At 39.9% G+C, this 22,290-nt stretch overlaps 1 pseudogene; it reads right to left on the bottom strand.

The window, feature by feature from the left end:
* Positions 1-43: 43 nt before the first annotated feature.
* On the bottom strand, positions 44-20,356 carry LOC115005381 (MAGUK p55 subfamily member 4-like; annotated as a pseudogene).
* Between the last annotated feature and the right edge of the window lie 1,934 nt (positions 20,357-22,290).

Consider the following 22,290-nt stretch of genomic DNA (forward strand, 5'->3'; position numbering starts at 1 on the left):
CTTCTTTCTCTCCTCATCTCATTGCGGCTCCGGCTCTCCTGCTTCACTCGTCCTCGAGGCTCCAGCTGACGGGGATCCACTGCGCTTCGTCTTGAGCCTCCTGGATGACGTAGAAGAGCTGCGTGCAGGCGTCCTGCAGGCAGTCGTTCACCAGCACGAAGTCAAAAACTGTTTGTACTTCAGCTCCGTCAGCCGGGACGCCTCCTCCAGCTCCACGAAGTCTTCCTCCTGCAGGACGAGGAACACAGGGAGGTTGAACATGACAGACACAGCTGAATGAGAACAGAACAATAAAGTTAGCCGTTAGCTTAGCATCAAACAGCTTCCTGTTTCAGAGTCAGCTGCACAATAACGCTGAATTAACAATGTGCTGATTCAGCAAAACTTCTTCGAACGTCGAACTGTACGTAGAAAACGAAAACATTTGTAATATTTGGAGAACAAAAGTTAAACTATTTGGTTACATTTTTTTATTTATTTTTTGTTTTAAAATGCCCAAAGTGTCAAAATGTAAATAGTCGTGTCGGGCCTTGAACAGTTATTATTATGAGAGAAGAAGAAGGTGTTCCTGAAGACATGCTAGTGCTCACTGTGAACGCTCTGTTGCTGCTGCAGCTGGTGGCGATGCGGGCGTCTCTCCGTGTTTCTCTCAGGCGCTCTGCCGCCGGAGCTTTGATGAAGATCACGTACGGCTTCAGCTTCCTCGTCCTCAGCGGCTGGATGCTCTGGAAAAAACAAAAGAAGCATAATCTGAGATCACTGCGTGTATTGATATATATATACATATACAAATACAGGAACTGAGTTTTATATTGTAATGAACTATTATTATCATTATTAATAATAATAATCTGCTGCTACAAATAGTCCCCGACAACAACAACAGCTCTATTTCCTCCTGATAACTTCAGAGATCAGCTGTTTGACTGAGACTCACATGAGGCTCAGCGTTGATGATGCACATCTGTCCTCGTTTCAGCACCTCATCGATAGCATCAGTGCTGGTGCCGTACAGCTGACCCTTATACTCCCCGTACTCCACAAACCTGCACACACACACACACACACACACACACACACAGACACACAGACACACACAGACACACACAGACACACACACACACACACACACACACACACACACACACACACAGACAGACACACACACACACAGACACACACACACACACACACACACACACAGACACACACATACACCACAGACACACACACACACGACACACAGACACACACACACAGACACACACACAGACACACAGACACACACACACACAGACACACACACACACAGACACACAGACACACACACACAGACACACACAGACACACACACACACACACACACACACACACACAGACAGACAGACACACACACAGACACACCACACCACAACACACACACACACACACACATACACACACACACACACACACACAGACACACAGACACACACAGACACCACACAACACACACACACACACACACACACACACACACACAACAGACACACACACACACAGACACACACACACACACACCACACACAGACACAGACACACACACACACACACAGAACACACACACCCACACCACAGACACACACAGACCACACACACCACACAACACACAGACACACACACACACAGACACACACACAGACACACACACACAGACACACACAGACACACACACAACACACACACACACACACACACACAACAACACACACACACACACACACACATACACAGACACCACACACACACACCCACACACAACACACAACACACACACACACACACACACACACACACACACACACACACACACACACCACACACCACACACACCACAACACACACACACACACACACACACACACACACACACACTAACAGTGTGAAGTTTTACTTGATTTGTTAAATCCCTTGTACGCTGCTGGGTGACGCGGTTACCTTCTCTCAGGTTAGAGCAACAGTAACGTCTTTGAAATACAGAAAGTTAGAAATAAATCATAATGAAATCAAAGTAAATGAAATTGTGGAATAACAAGTGTTTGACGTGTTCACAGGGAAACTGAAGGCTCACCTGTGGTTACACACCATGTACTCAAACAGCTCTTTGGTGACAAAGTGGTATTCTCTTCCTGTCTGCTCCCCTGCTCTGATTGGACGAGTGGTGTCTGCAGGAACAGGAGCCAATCAAAATGGATCATTCAGCTCACAGGTTGTTCTTCACTAAAGATTATGAACCAGTGGAATTATCTTCAAACATCACAGTTTGTTTAATTTCTATTTACAGTTATTTACAGTTTATATTTCTTAAGTTGGGAACGCACACGTCTCCCCAACATCCTCCACAGATATCAGATAAAAAGTCACGTCGTGTGTTAATCAGCAGATCCTTATTAACAAGTCTTAAAATGCATTGACTTTAAAAATAAAGCTGTAGTCGTTATTACAATGTCTTATTTTAATAAATGAATGAATTATTTTTAGTTTTTCCTTTAGGTTGAACATTGACTTGTTATGTTATTTGTATTATTTACATTCATCACACTTGGTGTATGTATATGTTTATATACATATTTATATTTGACTTATTATTTATATTGTATTTAAAGGACCAGGATCAATATTTCAAAAGTCCTAAAAGTGCTAAAAATGGATTTTATGAATCGTTTTTTTCTTACACTGCATCGTAAAATAATTGGTAACATCTATTAAAAAAAATTATTATATATTATTATTTTAATTACAAACTGACTCTCACAATAACGAGCGTAAAATATGTTTAAATGTCACTCGAAATAGCATTAAAAAAGTCTCAAAAAGTCTTGAGATTGTACCATAACAGCAGATTATTAAATTATTGTTTTGTTCTTGTAGTTTCGGAATGATGTTATAAATATTTTGTTATATACTGTATATATATGTTATATTTGCATTTCTTATTTTTCTTATATGCAGTCTTATGTAAGTGCTACATAAAAATAGAATCTAAATTGTTTTCTTTTGTTTAAACAGAATAGAAATGATGAAATATGCTTCATGTAACACACAGTGTGACATACGCGGTACGGGTCCCTGGAAGGTGGACGGGTTCAGTTTGATCAATCTTTTCCTCAATTCATTCACTCCAACTCTGGTCGCACCTGCAGGGAGACACAGATGAGGAAACCACACAAGAACAATGTGATGTTTTAAACATGTAAATGAGTCTTTATGTTATTAAATATGTGCTGATCTGCTCCATGTCCAGATCTAAAGCGAAGTCTGGATGAAGCAGGTTCAAAGTGTTGCATGTTGTTCACATGTCAAAGGTTTGTACAGATTCTGGATCTGTCTTTGTATCACTCCATTAAATCACTGAATCCTGTCAACACACAGAACTCTGTGCATCTCCTGCATGTAGTTAGTGTAGCGTGTATAACATGAGCTCTAAATGTACAGACACAAAGTTAGTAACATAAACTCTGGATGTGGATGTTTCCTCTCGTCTGACAGAAGACGAGTTATAGAAGATAAACATTCCAACATCTAAATATTGTGAAATGCATGAAAAAATATGTTTTGTTTAGTGTCTCAAAACAAACACTGAGAGGAACCACATGATCAATGAAAACCTTCCCGTCTCACCGATGAGGATGACGAGGCGGTGGCTCTCCTGAGGGGGGCGCTGGTACAAAGCCACCTCCTCGTAGGGGGAGGACAGGGCGCTGGTGTCGGGGGAGCAGGAGGTGCAGGACTGTCGCCTCCTCCTGTAGGACGTCCGCCTCCAGAGACGGAAACTGCGCCGGAAACCAGCTGGTGAACATAATGAATTCACTGCTTTGTCACAATAATCCAGAGTATGTTTACAGATGAAACTCTTGAGGAATGTTGTCAACATTTTGCTGAAACGTTCAATATCAGTGTTTTGCAACTGTCAGAGCCGTTTATATAAAATGTTTCGACATCACGTCAATAAGAAATATAATCTGAGTAGCTTTATGTCTGATTTAAAAATACAAGTCACTCAATAATTTCTTTATTTTTATTGAATTAAATATTTTAATCTTCCATCAACATGCGAAGCAGAACAAAAGTACAACAAGCATTGACTCCTGATGAAGGCATCAGTATTGTGTACAAACAGACAAAACAAACAGACAGACAAACAGACAGACAAACAAACAGACAAACAGACAGACAAACAGACAGACAAACAAACAAACCAAACAGACAAACAAACAAACAGACAAACAACAGACAGACAAACAAACAGACAAACAACAGACCAAACAAACAAACAGACAAACAAACAAACAGACAAACAAACGAACAAACAGACAAACAAAATGAAAAACAAACAAACAAACAGACAAACAAACAGACAAACAAACCAAACAGACAAACAAACGAACAAACAGACAAACAAAATGAAAACAAACAAACAAACAGACAAACAGACAAACAAAATGAAAAACAACGAGACAAACAAATGAAAAACAAACAGACAAACAAACAGACAAACAGACAAACAAAATGAAAAACAAACAAACAAACAGACAAACAAACAGACAAACAAACAAACAGACAAACAAAAAAAAAAACAAACAAACAAACAAACAGACAAACAGACAAACAAAATGAAAAACAAACAGACAAACAGACAAACAAACAAACAAACAGACATATAAACAAACAGACAAACAAAATGAAAAACAAACAAATAAACAGACAAACAAACAAAACAAACAGACAAACAAACAAACAGACAAACAAAATGAAAACCAAACAAACAAACAGAAAAACAGAACAAACAAAAAGACAAACAGACAAACAGACAGGACAAACAGACAAACAAACAGACAAACAAACAGCGAACAAACAGGACAAACACCCCCCCCCCCCCCCCCTAAACAGACAAAACAAACAAACAAACAGACAAACAAAACAACAAACAGACAAAAAAACAGCAGACAAACAGACAAACAAACAGACAAACAGACAAACAACACATACAAACAAACAGACAAACGAAAGACAGACAAACAAACAGACAAACAAAGACAAACGAACAGACAGACAAACAAACAGACAAACAAACAGACAACAGACAGACAAACAAACAGACAAACAAACAAACAGACAAACAAACAGACAAACAAACAAACAGACAAACAAACAGACAAACAAACAGACAACAAACAAACAGACAAACAAAATGAAAACAAACAAACAGACAAACAAAATGAAAAACAAACAGACAAACAGACAAATCAAACAAACCAACAAACAGACAACAAACAGACAAACAACAGACAAACAAACAAACAGACAGATAAACAAACAGACAAACAAAATGAAAAACAAACAAATAAACAGACAAACAAACAAACGACAAACAAACAAACAGACAAACAAAATGAAAAACAACAAACAAACAGACAAACAGACAAACTAACTAACTAGCTGACGTGTCTCACCCAGGTAGAGCCCATCAGTAATATCACTTTCAGCCTCATCTGACAAGAGAAAACATTCAAACTTTACACTAAAGTAAACTTGATTTTGTTAAACACTGATTTTCATTAAACACACACAAGGGAATAATTAACACAGAAAACTGTGAAAAAAGCATAAATAAGAAATAATCAAACAAATAAATAAGTGAAATACAAAACCCATAGTTAAATTAATGTTAAGTTTTCTTAAGATGTTCTTCTGTTTCCTGCGACGACAGCTGGTGAAGCTGTGCCATATTCATTATTTATTTTACATAACATGTATTTTCTTTGTTCTTTTTATGCATGCTATTGCTGCGTCATAATTAAATGAATATATATATTTTTTTTTTTAATAATGTGAGTTTTTGAAGTGAATAAATAACTAAAACTAAATACTATTTTTTTTAATTGTGACATAAATTGTCACATTAAATGAACTTATAACACAGAAAACAAAGTGAAACACGTTCCAGAGCAGCAGATGTTTGGTTTTATGGATTACATGCAAATTAAAAGGAAACTGTTTCATAGAATTTTGGAAAACAGCACAAAACTGAAAAACATTCTTCAACTTCAATATTTTCTTCTGCATGTTGAACGTGAACTAAACAGACAAAATTAAACTGTATATATAATATCATAATATATACAGTAATATATATATTTATATAATTATTGTGACATGTTACCTGTTACTGTGTATTTTTCATCAGCATGCGTTCCATCGTCCTCTGGAACAGCTGGAAAAAGTAAAGTAACGTATAGTAAAGTAATGTATCGTAAAGTAAAGTATAGTAAAGTATAGTAAAGTATAGTAAAATATAGTAAAGCAACTTATAGTATAGTAACGTATAGTAAGGTAACATATCGTGAAGTACCTTATCGTAAAGTAACGTATTGTAAAGTAACGTATTGTAAAGTAACATAGCGGAAAGTACCGTAAAGTAAAGTAACTTATAGTAAAGTAATGTATAGTAAGGTAACATATCGTAAAGTACCGTATCGTAAAGTAACGTATAGTAAAGTAACGTATTGTAAAGTATCGTAAAGTAACGTATAGTAAAGTAACGTATAGTAAAGTAACGTATAGTAAAGTAACGTATCGTAAAATAACGTATCGTAAAGTAACGTATAGTAAAGTAACGTATCGTAAAATAACGTATAGTAAAGTAACGTATAGTAAAGTAACGTATAGTAAAGTGACGTATAGTAAAGTAACGTATCGTAAAGTAACGTATAGTAAAGTAACGTATCGTAAAGTAACGTATTGTAAAGTAACGTATAGTAAAGTAACGTATCGTAAAATAACGTATAGTAAAGTAACGTATAGTAAAGTAACGTATAGTAAAGTGACGTATAGTAAAGTAACGTATCGTAAAGTAACGTATAGTAAAGTAACGTATCGTAAAGTAACGTATTGTAAAGTAACGTATAGTAAAGTAACGTATAGTAAAGTAACGTATCGTAAAGTATAGTAAAGTAACGTATCGTAAAGTATAGTAAAGTAACGTATAGTAACATATAGTAACGTATAGTAAAGTAAAGTATAGTAAAGTAACGTATAGTAAAGTAACGTATCGTAAATAACGTATCGTAAAGTAACGTATAGTAAAGTAACGTATCGTAAAATAACGTATAGTAAAGTAACGTATAGTAAAGTAACGTATAGTAAAGTAACGTATAGTAAAGTAACGTATCGTAAAGTAACGTATAGTAAAGTAACGTATCGTAAAGTAACGTATCGTAAAGTAACGTATAGTAAAGTAACGTATAGTAAAGTATAGTAAAGTAATGTATCGTAAAGTAACGTATTGTAAAGTAACGTATAGTAAAGTAACGTATAGTAAAGTAAAGTATAGTAAAGTAACGTATAGTAAAGTAACGTATCGTAAAGTAAGGTATAGTAAAGTAACGTATAGTAAAGTATAGTAAAGTAATGTATCATAAAGTAACGTATTGTAAAGTAACGTATAGTAAAGTAACGTATAGTAAAGTAAAGTATAGTAAAGTAACGCATAGTAAAGTAACGTATAGTAAAGTAACGTATAGTAAAGTAACGTATCGTAAAGTATAGTAAAGTAACGTATCGTAAAGTAATATATAGTAAAGTATAGTAAAGTAATATATCATAAAATAAAGTAAAGTAAAGTAACGTATAGTAAAGTAACGTATAGTAAAGTAACGTATAGTAAAGTAACGAATAGTAAAGTAACGTATCGTAAAGTAACGTATAATAAAGTAACGTATCGTAAGTAACGTATGGTAAGGTAACATATGGTAAAGTAACATATAGTAAAGTAACGTATCGTGAAGTAACGTATAGTAAAGTACGTATAGTAAAGTAACGTAATATCGTAAAGTAACGCATCGTAAAGTAACGTATCGTAAAGTACCGTAAAGTATCGTAAAGTATCGTAATATCGTAAAGTAACGTAATATCGTAAAGTAACGTATAGTAACGTATAGTAAAGTACGTAAGTATCGTAAAGTATTGTAATATCGTAAAGTATTGTAATATCGTAAAGTAACGTATCGTAAAATAACGTATCGTAAAATAACGTATCGTAAAGTAACGTATTGTAAAGTATCGTAAAGTATCGTAACGTATCGTAAAGTATCGTAAAGTATCGTAATATCGTAAAGTAACGTATCGTAAAGTAACGTATCGTAAGTATCGTAATATCGCAAAGTAACGTATAGTAACGTATAGTAACGTATAGTAAAGTAACGTAATATCGTAAAGTAACGTAATATCGTAAAGTAACGTATCGTAAGTAACTTAATATCGTAAAGTATCGTAATATCATAAAGTAATGTAATATCATAAAGTAATGTATAGTAAAGTATCGTAATATCGTAATAACTCTTAATCGTATCTTATCTTATGTGGTTCTGAAACTATATATGAACAGAATATACAGAATATGAAACAGCAGCAAAAAATAACAATAATAATAATGTAGAAATATTAATAATATTAATATTAATAATATTAATAATAATTAGGTCTCTACATCATTTTGTCATCAAACTAACTTTAGTGAAAGTGATAAAAATATCTTACAGCTAGAAAAAGTTAAACCAAACTACCATAACCCAAATGATATCTCATATCATTACTACTGTGCATGACATGAAGGCACATTCAATAAAAACATCATATTTAAGTAAAGACCAGATACTAAACTATTGGATCAGATGTGTAAATAAAAGTGAAGTATGAGCCGTCTCACCGTTATCCCCCAGAGTCACTGCGGAGCGACGAGAGAACAGAGAGAGAAGTCACATTCACAACGTTTCATATTCTGTGTGCAGACGGGACAGTATGAGGCCCGAGCATAACAACTATGAGGAGGAAGATTTAAGAATAAATAGAATAAAGTCTGAATGTTGAAAATTCATTATAAATGTCAAAAACTTGAGAAAAACGTGAACATTTTGAGAATAAAGTGGAAATGTTGAGAATAAACAAAATCAAACTACTCGCGTCAGCACAAATACTGAAAGTTTAACTTCTCGAAATGCAAAATAAAAAATGAATGGCTAAAATCTTCAGCATTTACACATTTAGTTATTAATGTTTTATAAGCTCATTGTAAGCCAGTTACTGCACACAGTAGACACATGAGGGGTGATGTACGAGTGCTCACAGGGTCGGATGCAGGTGTGAACCTGTAACGGCTGACACCACCACTGCTCCCTTTGTTTACTGCACAGGAGGAAACACACTCAGAGTTCAGCTGCTTCACATTGGCTACAAGTAAAGGTGCAATCGTTAACGGATTCATCAAGAAAATGAATTAATGTGAATGAATAATTATGAAACATTTTTAATAATCAACTAATTGTTTCAGGAGAAATTAGCAGGAAATATCTCAAAAGGTTTTTTTTTTTTCTGCTAAAAAGGGATGATTGGTAAAACAGAAAGAAACATTTGAAGACGTCTTAGATTCCTGGAAACAGTAGATTGTTATCTTCACATTATTATTATTATTATTATTATTATTATTATTATTATTATCATTTAGTTTGTGCAGCGTCACCTCTTCAGCACGCTGGCAGAGGGGATCAGACCAGCGCAGGACGCGGAGCAGGGCAGCTTCCTCGCCTGCCACCAGCGTCCGTCAGACTGGTCGACCACCTCCAGCAGGTCCCCTCTGCAGAACGCCATGCCGGCATCAGGACACGGGATGGAGGCGTCCTGCAGGGGGCAGTAGTCCACCATCGCCCTCACGTACACCTGACAGACACACAGAACTCACTTCATTCTTCTACTGCATCTCATTCCAGAGGGAAACATTGTGCTTAGAACTTCACTGCATTTATTTAAGACCTACAATCAGTTTCCAGATGAAGATTTTATAACTAAAACTATAATCTAAGATATGATGCTGCGTTATAGATAAACTAAAGTATATGAAGCATTTAAACGAGCTTCACTCAAACGCTGTGTAACATTAAAATACTGTTTAATGCATCAATAATAATGCTCTATGACAAACAAATACTTTTACTTATTAAGTAAAAGTACTGATTGTGCAGTAAAAATTATTATATATTGTTTTTACCAGAGATGTAGAGGGAGGAGAAAGATAAAGTAGCAGAAAATGGAAATACTCAAGTACCTAGTACCTAGTATTTGTACATAAGTTCAATACTTACCGACTTGTGGCTGCCGCTGCTCTGAGCTGCATCAGGAATGACTTTAAACAGGATCGTTCCATGGGAATTGATCTGCAAAAACAACAAATAGTAAAAGAATGATAAATTGTACTAACAATCACATAGTGGTCACACTGATGAGCATACCACACAGGAGATATTTATTCTCCTTTTGTTGCTTAATATTGTGCACATATAGTTTTCTTGTCATTGCTAGAAATTGAAATAAAAAAGATCTTTACGTAAGCCATCTCTGGTCTTTATTTATTAATATTGATGACCCACCAGTATCTGGATGATCTGTTCTGGCTCCAGACCTCCCACAGGGTTCCCGTTCACCTCCACTAACAGGTCACCAGGGTTTAGGAGTCCTGACACACACACAACCATGATGTTGCAACTTTTGAGCACGTTTAATACTTTTACTTGAACACATTTTTGAATAATTGAATAAGTTTCATCTCACCGCTGCGGTCGGCCAGTCCTCCATGAATCACCCTGGCGATGTAGATGGCTCCCGTCTCCTCGTCCCTCCGTATCGTCGCCCCCTAAAGGACAGACAGACAAACACCTTCAGTGTCTACATGTGCAGTAACTACCAGCTCTGTATGAACAGAGAGGAATATAAAAGAACGATACAAATGGAGGATGAAAGCAACTGATGACTGAAGCTCTTAAAGTGCGAGCTGATGAATGGAAAGTTATGTACAGTCTTTGGTTCATTAAAACTAAAAGCAAACATAATTAATAAAATAGTGTATGCCTTGTGCTCCTCATACCATATATAATAACATGCAAGCAATAAGTAAACAAAGCTAAGAGTCTACAGCCATGCTCTATGAGGATTTACTTAGGAGCTAAATGCTAATAGTAGCATGCTAACATGTTGATGTTAAGCAGGTACAATAACCTTTACATGCCATTAAAAGAGTGCTCGTCTGATTTAGCATTGCCCTCCTATAACTCTGTTGTCAAAGTCTGGTGCCTACATTACCCACAATGCAACGTCTATTTTTTGTGTGAGGGCGATTCAGGTGTGTGTTATGCTAGTTAGCAGGCTATGTATCATGGAGCCTCTGCAGCAGAGATGACCAGCTCACTTTTTGCACACTCCATTCTTCCATATACATATTTTTTCAAATTTGTAGTCCTCAGCTGATGCTGACTCAAGTGACATCACTTGAGGACATTTATCAGACTTCACATAAACACAGTAAATGCTTTATATTATTTTTAAAAACATGTAGAATAAAACTCTGCAGCAGATGGAAAACACACTGGAAAATTAAACTTGGCAACATAATTATGCAGATGACACCCCACATTACCTTTCTCCGTCACAAAGCAACTTCTGTCCCCTTGATTAAACCACTCAATGATTTGATTTGACTAATCTAGACAAATTAATATAAGAAAGTCTTAGACCAACAGATGGGCATACTGTCAAGAGAAACTGCGAAGAAGGAAAAAGAGACGATGATGAAATGAAGATGTTGGTTGATAAAATATAATTTCTCTGTACCTTTAAATATGAAGCTTTTTCCCCTTGAGTGATAAATCCAGAGTCTGGGTCTCAAAAGTGTTTGTTGTCCAATAACTGAAAAGATAATCCTCCTTCTGATATAGAGTTAAACTGTGTTCCTGGTTGGGATGTAGATCTACATTCAAAGGTATTTTAATCTGTTTTTAACGCCACAGCAGACAAGGAGAGGAAGCAGTTTGTTTTGGTCCTACTTATTCTTTTTCTTCTTCTTGGTTGTCAAGCAGCCTGTGCTGTTATAGTCCTGTTGGTCCTCCAGAGGAGCGCTAGAAACTGCTTCGTTGTTGAGCCCCAAATGTCCATTAGGACCCCCACAACCTGCCCTGGGGGTGGCCCCAAACGTCACCACCGTCCTCCTTTCTCCGTTCTTTAGTTTTGAACTTCTCAATGTTGCGAAGCTGTCTGCACAGGAACTGACAGACGTGGAGGACGAAGAGGAGGAGCAGGAAGAGGAAGACGAGAGGTGGCGGGGGTAAGGTGTGGGAGGTTTGCGGACCACTTTTGGAGACATTGAGGAGACCCTCGGAGGAGGTTGGGGAGGAGGCTGTTTGGGCCTACATGGAGGGGACACCTCAGGGTGTTTGCTGGCTACAATGAGCCCCTGTAGCTTGTCCACCACCTCAGCCAGCAGGTTGAGCGCCTGGGCATTCTCCTCTCCGCTGTCTGTGATCATCTCCGTCGCCACCACCATCTTATGGCCAAGATGGCGGACGTCCTGAGTGCCGTGCTCGATGCTGCTGGCCACCGTCTGAACTGTGGACCTGAGCTTCTCCATGCTGCATTGATTAGTGAGCTCAGGATGTGGAAGGAGTTTTGGTTGCCGCTGCTCATTTTGTATCTGCTGTGGTTGCTCTCTGGCGTCCATTGTGACAAGGAGCAGTAGCATAGTGGGTCATGAAGGGACGACTTTGAGGCTCTTCTTGCAATATGTTATGAGATCCAGTTTGACGGCCATGTTGGCTGACAAGCGGTGGGGGAGCGTGCTAACGCCCTGCTGCCACGTGGAGCGACAAGGTGCAGGACTAGAAGGTGCTGTGTGGGCTCTAAGAGGGTTCATCCCAGAACAAGAGGGGCTCCGGCCGGGCGTAGGGATGTTCCTCGAGTGTCCGCCTGTAGTGGCCTTTTTGTATAACACAGGTGGAGCTGGGAAGGCTGTAAACTGGGTACTGGATGAGGAGGATGGCATAGTCATCACTGCTCCCTCCCGTAGAGGAACCTTCTCTTCTGTTGTGATTGGGGTTTCTCTGAAATGAACCTCCAGTTTGGAAGGCGGATGAGACAAGAAAGTGCCAACAGAAAAGTGAAAATCCCATCACTGAAAGAGAATAGCAGAGCAGGAAAAAGCAAAATGATGGTAAAATGAACAAGATGGATGACAACTGATGGACGATGAGGATAATACGTTTGTTTGTGAGATGAAAGATTCACAATGGATGAATTAAAAGATGGACTTCTCGACAAAGGAATGAGCAAATGCAGAGATGGATGGATGAATGGATTATTTAAAGTTATCAAGCATCATCAGAGGGAATCAGTGCTCTCTCTGGGAGCTGCAGGAGATGTTGTTCATGTCGAGATAAAGCGCACTATACTATGAACTTATTAAAGGATACCGTTTCAGCAAAAATGTATAATGTTTTGATGATCCATGCGTGGAATGCAAAAGAGAGCATGCAACCACACAGTGATCAAACCTTGACTAATAAAACCTAAAAGAAGAAAGTGAATTTGTCTTCCTGTGCAGGACTCAGCTGTGTCACAGGGACACCGAGACGCTTGGCTCCTGAATGTTTAGTCCTCTCAGTGTTAACGCTCTGCGATCCCTGATAAATACTTCACTGTGGCTGCTTTGGTGTCTGGACGTCAGATCATACTAGATGAATGAAGAAATGGACGGATGAATGGTGATTGTAAAGTCCAACAGTCCTCCTGCTCTTACCACTGCAGGCGGCCGGACTAAAGACGGAGGGAGCTGATTGGTTGAGCCCTTTCTTCCACAGCGCCGCACTTTGCGGACACAAGCGGCAGCTTCCTGTGGACTCATAGCGAGGAAGAAAGGGGCGTGACTGTCCCCCCCCCTGGGGAGGGGCAGAGGCCTGGCTTCATCTTTCAGTCGCTCTGAGCTGCCTCCCCCCGACCACGCCCTCCTCGCAGGGACCAGGCGGTCCAGCGTGAGGCGGCGGAGGCTGCTCCAACGACTGCGGATCACTCCGTCTACACTTCCCCTGCGCTGTTCTCCGTCTCTGGAGAACAAGGGATAAGGAAAGATCTCTGCTCATAGCTTAAAATGAACTCATATCTCAAAAGGTTCTTATAGACGTTTTAAACCCTGAGACAGAATACTGCAATAACTGAATGGATTTAGAAATCTTGAATCTTGGTGTTTCCCATAATGATGTTTGGACACAAAACTATAAACCTTTTAGCGACATGTTACTGCAGTCTGGATGTTTCCTCTAGTGTTTGACACTTATGTAAAAGCAGCGGTGGACAGTAACTAAGTACATTCACCTCGAGTACTGTACTCAAGAACATATTTCAGGTACTTGCACTTAGTATTTTTAAATTGATGCGACAGATATGATCCTCTTTTACTCCCACTGCAATTATTTTGACAACTTTAATTAGCAGGTTCACATTATTAAAATATAAACTAATAACTAATGATTTATTATTATGGATTAAGCTACCCAGCAGTATATAAAGTATTAAAACATCCTTTTACCACACACAACACACGTGATGAACACATTATTATAATTATAATCCAACAGTCTAATATATTTTATTCTGCATAATGCTTTACTTTTGGTACTTTAAGTATATTGTGATGCATATGCTTTTGTACTTTACTTAATAAGAGTTTGAATGCATAACTTTGACTTGTGACAGTATTTTTACACTGTAGTATACTACCTTTACTGCAGTAAAAGATACGGATACAACGAAAGCTTTAAAATAAATCTGGTGGAGTTAAAAGCAAAATATTTCTAGAAATAGAAATGAGCATAATATGGAAATACTTGTACTAGTTACTTTTTAGCACTTAGGAGACTTGAGTTATTAACTCAATAACTTGAGTTATTAATTACAGATTACTAAACTGTTATTTCAGAGAGAATATTGCTCCTCTAGTTTCAGTGTTTATCTGTTTACCACTTTATAACTTCTCTTGTAGATTTATTGGAAATTTCAAATGTGAGGCACGTCTGGTCTGGGAGAGGGATCCCTCCTCAGTCTCTCCCTGAGGTTTCTTCCATTTTTACCCCTTTAATTGTTAGTTTCTTTTAGGAAGTTTTTTCCTTGTGTGCTCCGCCGAGGGTCTAAGGACAGGAGGGTATAAGGACAGAGCGGTCTAAGGACACGAGGGTCTAAGACAGAGGTTTTAAGGACAGAGGGTCTAAGGGACAAGAGCGGTCTGCGGACAGAGGGTGTAAGACAGAGGTCTAAGGACAAGAGAGTGTGTAGGACACGCGGGTCTAAGGCAGAGGTTCTGAGGACAGAGGGCGTAAGTACAGAGGAGTTCTAAGGACAGAGGGTTCTGAGGACAGATGGTCTAAGGACCAGAGGGTCTAAGGACAGAGGGTCTAAGGACAGAGCGTGTAAGAACAGAGGGTGTAAGGACAGAGGGTCTAAGGACAGAGGGTCTAAGGACAGAGGGTTTGAGGACAGAGGGAGGGGCTGAGAACAGAGGGTCTAAGGACAGAGGGTCTAAGCAGAGAGGGTTTAAGGACAAGGGGTATAAGTACAGAGGGTCTAAGGACAGACGGTCTAAGGACAGAGGGTGTAAGGACAGAGGGTGTAAGAACAGAGGGTGTAAGAACAGAGGGTGTAAGGATATAGATGCCGTCTAAAGACAGAGGGTCTAAGGACAGAGGGTATAAGTACAGAGGGTCTAAGGACAGATGGTCTAAAGACGAGGGTATAAGTACAGAGGGTCTAAGGACAGATGGTCTAAAGGACAGAGGGTCTGAGAACAGATGGTCTAAAGACAGAGGGTCTAAGGACCGAGGGTTCTAAGGACAGAGAGTGTAAGGACAGAGGGTCTAAGGACAGAGGGTCTAAAGACAGAGGGGTAAGGACAGAGGGTCTAAGGACAGAGGGTTATAAGTACAGCGGGTCTGAGAACAGATGGTCTAAAGACAGAGGGTCTAAGGACAGAGGGTCTAAGGACAGAGTGTCTGAGAACAGAGGGTCTAAAGACAGAGGGTCTAAGGACCAGAGGGTCTAAGGACAGAGAGTGTAAGGACAGAGGGTCTAAGGACAGAGGGTCTAAAGACAGAGGGTCTAAAGACAGAGGGTCTAAGGACAGAGGGTCTAAGGACAGAGGGTATAAGTACAGAGGGTATAAGGACAGAGGGTCTAAGGACAGAGGGTCTAAGGACAGAGAGTGTAAGGACAGATGGTCTAAAGACAGAGGGTCTAAGGACAGAGGGTATAAGTACAGAGGGTCTAAGGACAGATGGTCTAAAGACCGAGGGTATAAGTACCAGAGGGTCTAAGGACAGATGGTCTAAAGACAGAGGGTCTAAGGACAGAGGGTCTAAGGACAGAGGGTGTAAGGACAGAGGGTCTAAGGACAGAGGGTATGAGAACAGATGGTCTAAGTACAGAGGGTCTAAGGACAGATGGTCTAAAGACAGAGGGTTATAAGGACAGAGGGTCTAAGGACAGAGGGTCTCTAAGGACAGAGAGTAGTAAGGACAGATGGTCTAAAGACCGGGGTTCTAAGGACAGAGAGTGTAAGGACAGATGGTCTAAGACAGAGTGGTCTAAGTACAGAGGGTCTAAGGACAGATGGTCTGAGAACAGATGGTCTAAAGACAGAGGGTCTAAGGACAGATGGTCTAAAGACAGAGGGTCTAAAGCCCAGAGGGGTCTGAGAACAGATGGTCCTAAAGACAGAGGGTCTAGGACCAGAGGGTTGTAAGGACAGAGGGTTGTAAGGACAGAGGGTCTAAGGACAGAGGGTGTAAGGACAGAGGGTCTAAGGACAGAGGGTTGTCGTAACCTGTACAGTCTGTAAAGCACACTGAGACAAATGTATAATTTGTGATATTGGGTTTATTGCGTTATATAAATAAATTTGATTTGATGTGATTTGAAATACAGACGCTCGTGTGGATCTTAAAATGGCCGACTCGACTGTGCAGCAGCACTGCTCACTCTCATACAAACAGAAGTTTTCACCTTAGAAACAAATAACACATACAATTCTATAATCTCACAAACTTCAAGCAGATTATTTTAATTAAAGAGTAAAAAAACAGGAATATAAAAATCTCCCGTCTCACCAGTGGCTGGTTGTTCTTCACCAAGACAAACGATCCTCATGGCCTCCTCGTCCTCCGGCATCTCCTCAGGCAGCGGGGGCAACAACAGGTCCGTAGTCTGACTTCGCTACACTGTCGTGGGAGGACAGGACGGCCTGAGAGACGGAGAAAAGGTGACAGAGTGTTATAACAGAGAGCCAAATACTGCAAGAGCTCCTACATGATACACCCAAGGATGTGAGGTAACATGACCACACACCTGGTTGTGAAGTTACATGATACACACCTGGATGTTAGGGTACATGATACACGCCTGGATGTCGAGGTACATGACACACACCCTGTTGTGAAGTACATGATTACACACCTGGATGTTGATGGTACATGATACACCTGGATTGTGAGGTACATGACACACACCCTGATGTGAGCTTGGGTGTACATGATTACACACCTGGATGTGAGGTTGCATTGATACACAGCCCTGGATGTGAGGTACATGACACACACCTGGTTGTGAAGTACCATGATCCACACCTGGATTGTGAGGGTACATGGTACACACCTGGATGTGAGGTACATGATACACGCCTGGATTGTGAGGACATGATACACGCCCTGGATGTGAGGTACATGACACACACCTGGTTGTGAAGTACATGATACACCACCTGGATGTGGAGGGTGTACATGGTACACAACCTGGATGTGAGGTACATGATACCCGCCTGCGATGTGAGGTACATGACCACACACCTGGTTGTGAAGTACATGATACACACCTGGATGTGAGGTACCATGATACACACCTGGATGTAGGTACATGACACACACCTGGATGTGAGGTACATGATACACACCTGGATGTGAGGTACATGATACACGCCTGGATGTGAGGTCCATGACACACATCTGGATGTGTAGGTACATGATACACGCCTGGATGTGAGGTACATGATACACGCCTGGATGTGAGGTACATGACACACACCTGGATGTGAGGGTACATGTACACGCCTGGATGTGACTGGTACATGATACCGCTGGAATGTGAGGGTACATGATACACGTCTAGATGTAAGGTACATGATACACACCTGGATGTGAGGTACATGACACCACACCTGTTGTGAAGTACATGATACACACCTGGATGTGAGGTACATGATACACACCTGGATGTGAGGTACATGACACACACCTGGTTGTGAAGTACATGATACATACCTGGATGTGAGGGTACATGAAACACACCTGGATGTGAGGTACATGATACACGCCTGGATGTGAGGTACATGATACACACCTGGATGTGAGGTACATGACACACACCTGGTTGTGAAGTACATGATACACACCTGGATGTGAGGTACATGATACACGTCTAGATGTAAGGTACATGATACACACCTGGATGTGAGGTACATGACACACACCTGGTTGTGAAGTACATGATCACACACCTGGATGTGACGGTACATGATACACAACTTGATGTGAGGTACATGATACACGCCTGGATGTGAGGTACATGATACACCACTGTACATGATACACACCTGGATGTGAGGTACATGATACACACTGTACATGATACACGCCTGGATGTGAGGTACATGATACACCACTGTACATGATACACACCTGGATGTGAAGTACATTATACACACCTGGATGTGAGGTACATGATACACACCTGAATGTGAGGTACATGATACACACCTGCATGGTGAAGGTACATGATACACACCTGCCATGTGAGGTACATGATACACACCTGCATGTGAGGTACATGATACACGCCTGGATGTGAGGTACATGATACCCACCTGGATGTGAGGTACATGATACACGCCTGGATGTGAGGTACATGATACACGCCTGGATGTGAGGTACATGATACACACTGTACATGATACACACCTGGATGTGAGGTACATGATACACACCTGGATGTGAGGGTACATGATACACGCCTGGATGTGACCTACATGATACACACTGGATGTGAGGTACATGATACACACCTGGATGTGAGGTACATGATACACACCCTGGATGTGAGGTACATGTAAGGTACATGATCACACCTGGATTGTGAGGTACATGATACACACATGGATGTGAGGTACATGATACACACCTGGATGTGAGGTGAGCTGAGGAGGCTGTGGAGCTCTACAGCTTCAGAGGAAGGACAGTGAATCATCTGCACTGCAGTCATGATCTGATGGACAGACAAACAGTTTTGTAGTCAATTTGTGTCTCTACTGTAATGTCTTGAATCCACCTTTCAAAAGTCTATTTAAAAATAAATAATTGTAATAATAATTTACTAAATGCTTCTTGCACAGTAGTAACATTAAATTGCATTTAAATTGGTCTGAAAGTGGTATTAAAAGTCTGAAATCTTACGTTAAGCTGTAGGAACCCTGTCAGCTGGCCTTATCTAATGTGTGTGTGTGTGTGTGTGTGTGTGTGTGTGTGTGTGTGTGTTGTGTGTGGTGTGTGTTTGTGTGTGTGTGTGTGTGTGTGTGTGTGTGTGTGTGTGTGTGTGTGTGTAAACCTCATGTGAGAGTTCTGAGGCATAAGGCAGAAGGGGTGTGGGTGGCGACCTCTCGAACTCCAACAGGCACTCATAAATCTGGACAGACAAAACAGGAAATGATGTCGTCGACGTCTTCATGGTGCGACTGTTAAATAAGTAATGAATCATCTCGTACCTGCAGCAGAGCGCGCAGCCACGGAGCATTCAGCAGCTCATGCAGAAGATGTGCACCACCAACGTTTCTGCTGACAGCGTGATTGACGTCCTCCAACACACTGGAGAGCACCTCAGTAACACCTGCACACACACACACACACACACACACACACACAGAAACAACACAATAAAAAATGCAGAAAATTAATGAGCTAAATAAATTAATAAAGTATTTTTACTTTGAGTCGGCCTACTTTTACTGTATTTTGCAGATTATTATTACATACTTTGGCTAAAGTAAGGTATTAAATGCAGGACTTTTACTCGTAGTGAAGTATTTTCAGTGTGTGGTATGAGATTTGAACACTTCTCTCACTATTGTCTGATAAAAGCTGCCACTAAACAGTGAAATAAACCTCAACATGCAGACTAAATATAGTTTTAACAGTCGGTAATGTCAACAGATGTTTCTGGAAGTTTCTCCTGATCAGAGGGTGAAAACAGACATGTTTGGGCCCGACGGGATTAACTCCCCTGAGGAGCCCTGACCCCCTAATACCATCTGAATGGGTTTTAGATGGATTTGGATTTAGACTTGAGTTTGTGTGTGTGTGTGTGTGTGTGTGTATGTGTGTGTGTGTGTGTGTTTCTCACCATCATCCATAGTTTGTCTCGTGGTGATTGGGGAGGACTCACCACAGAGGGAAAAAAAGCTTATTCCACTGAAATAAAACAAAACAACCATTTTCTTTTAGTGTGAATCTTTTCTGATCTGAGGCAACAGGGGTCATAACTAAACATGTATTCATTACATTTAATCTTTTCATTTTTAATTGATACCAGTGTTCAAAACATGTTTTTTTCCTGAATTTGGGCTGTTTCTGTCAGACGAGTGTAAAGAAAACATCAGAACATCAGAGTTGTTGGTTTCTACTTTATGTTTGTAGATTTCTCCTAAATTACATCACATTACATTACCGTTCATTTACGCTGACGCTTTTGTCCAAAGGACGTACAAGAAGTGCCAAACCAATCCTGGAGATACAACTCCGAACAGGCAAGAATCTTGTAAGTACAATAGCTTCAAATACAATCGTATAAGTGAACCACTGTCCTTCAAATATCCAGTTTGAAGTGTACATACAGAAACAATAGAATACAAATTCAACTATTAGCTATAAATAAGCCAAAACAATACAAGTGAACAAAGAAAGAACAGTTATTTAGTTTTCTTCATTCACCAAGGTGCAGTGGAAACAGGTGAGGTTTCAGTCTGCAGAAGGTCGTGGAAGACTGTCTGCTGTCCTCACATCAATGGGGAGGTCGTTCCACCCATGTTGGAGCAGGATAGTAAACAGTCGGGTTTGTTTGAAGGAAATCCGGATCCCACTCGTAGACTAAACTAGTCTAAACTCTCCAACAGTTACATTACATAATGCCTCATTTACATATTTAAACATGAACACTTGTAAACATAAACAGTACTTGTGTTAATGTGAGTAATAATAATAATACATTAGACTTGTATAGCGCTTTTCTATGTACTCCAAACTTTAATAATACCTATAATAGTATAATGTATTACATTGAGTTTGAAGGCCTGCATGTTTATCCTTGTGTTGTAAGTGTGAGCATGAGTAATAAAGTAGAATTCTATTTTACTGTATTTTAAATTAATTAATAGGAACAATTTAAAGCAGGGAACAGGAGGCTTGTGAAGCTGCATTTCCAGATGTGCTGCAACTCTTTGATTTGACGAGAACGTCTATTCAAACTCAAAAGGGACAAAAGAACCAAATCAAATCCAAATCAAATAATCAAGTCCTTCATAGAAACATGTATCTATCCGTCTGTCTCCCTCATGACGACCAATAATAAGAATTAAAGTTGAGCTTTCATCACAATGAGTTAGCTAGTGGTCTAGTGGTACGCCTTCCAAACCAAAACAGTAGAATCGGTTCTGAGTTTCAATACCCGGCTGCCACCAGTGTCCCCTAAGCAAGTACTTAACCCTGAGTTGATCCAGGGAGACTGTCCCTGTACTTAGTTCACTGTAAGTCGCTCTGGATAGAGCGTCTGCCTAAATGACCTGTAATGTAACTTTAAGGTCTGATAACTTTATACCTTTAGGTCGTAATATGGTAACAATCTTAGCAGAGATGGGCATCTTACCTAAAAGTAATGTAAGGGATTGAGTGTGTGTGTGTGTGTGTGAGTGTGTCTGTGTCTGTGTGTGTGTGTGTGTGTGTGGTGTGTGTGTGTGTGTGTGTCTGTGTGTCTGTGTGTGTGTCTTTGTAGATAAGACCAAAGTGGTGTCCACAGATGCTGATGTAAGGATGCTTTAATGAGTCATTAGTGAGTCACCTGCAGCGTGCCGGGCTCAGGGGAGCGGCCTGACTACAGCCAGTCTGCAAACAGCTAATTATGACCCAGTGGTCACAGTGTGCCGGGCCTCAGGGGACCTCTGATCCACACACTGATATTATTACAAACACGCCAAAACACCTTTACTTTAACTGCTAAAAATAGCAAAGTCATGTCAGAGGTGGTCAACAGCAAATAAACACATTAACACAACTCCAGCCTGATAACAAACAC

Source organism: Cottoperca gobio, unplaced genomic scaffold, assembly GCF_900634415.1.
Source record: "Cottoperca gobio unplaced genomic scaffold, fCotGob3.1 fCotGob3_296arrow_ctg1, whole genome shotgun sequence".
Taxonomy (NCBI): domain Eukaryota; kingdom Metazoa; phylum Chordata; class Actinopteri; order Perciformes; family Bovichtidae; genus Cottoperca; species Cottoperca gobio.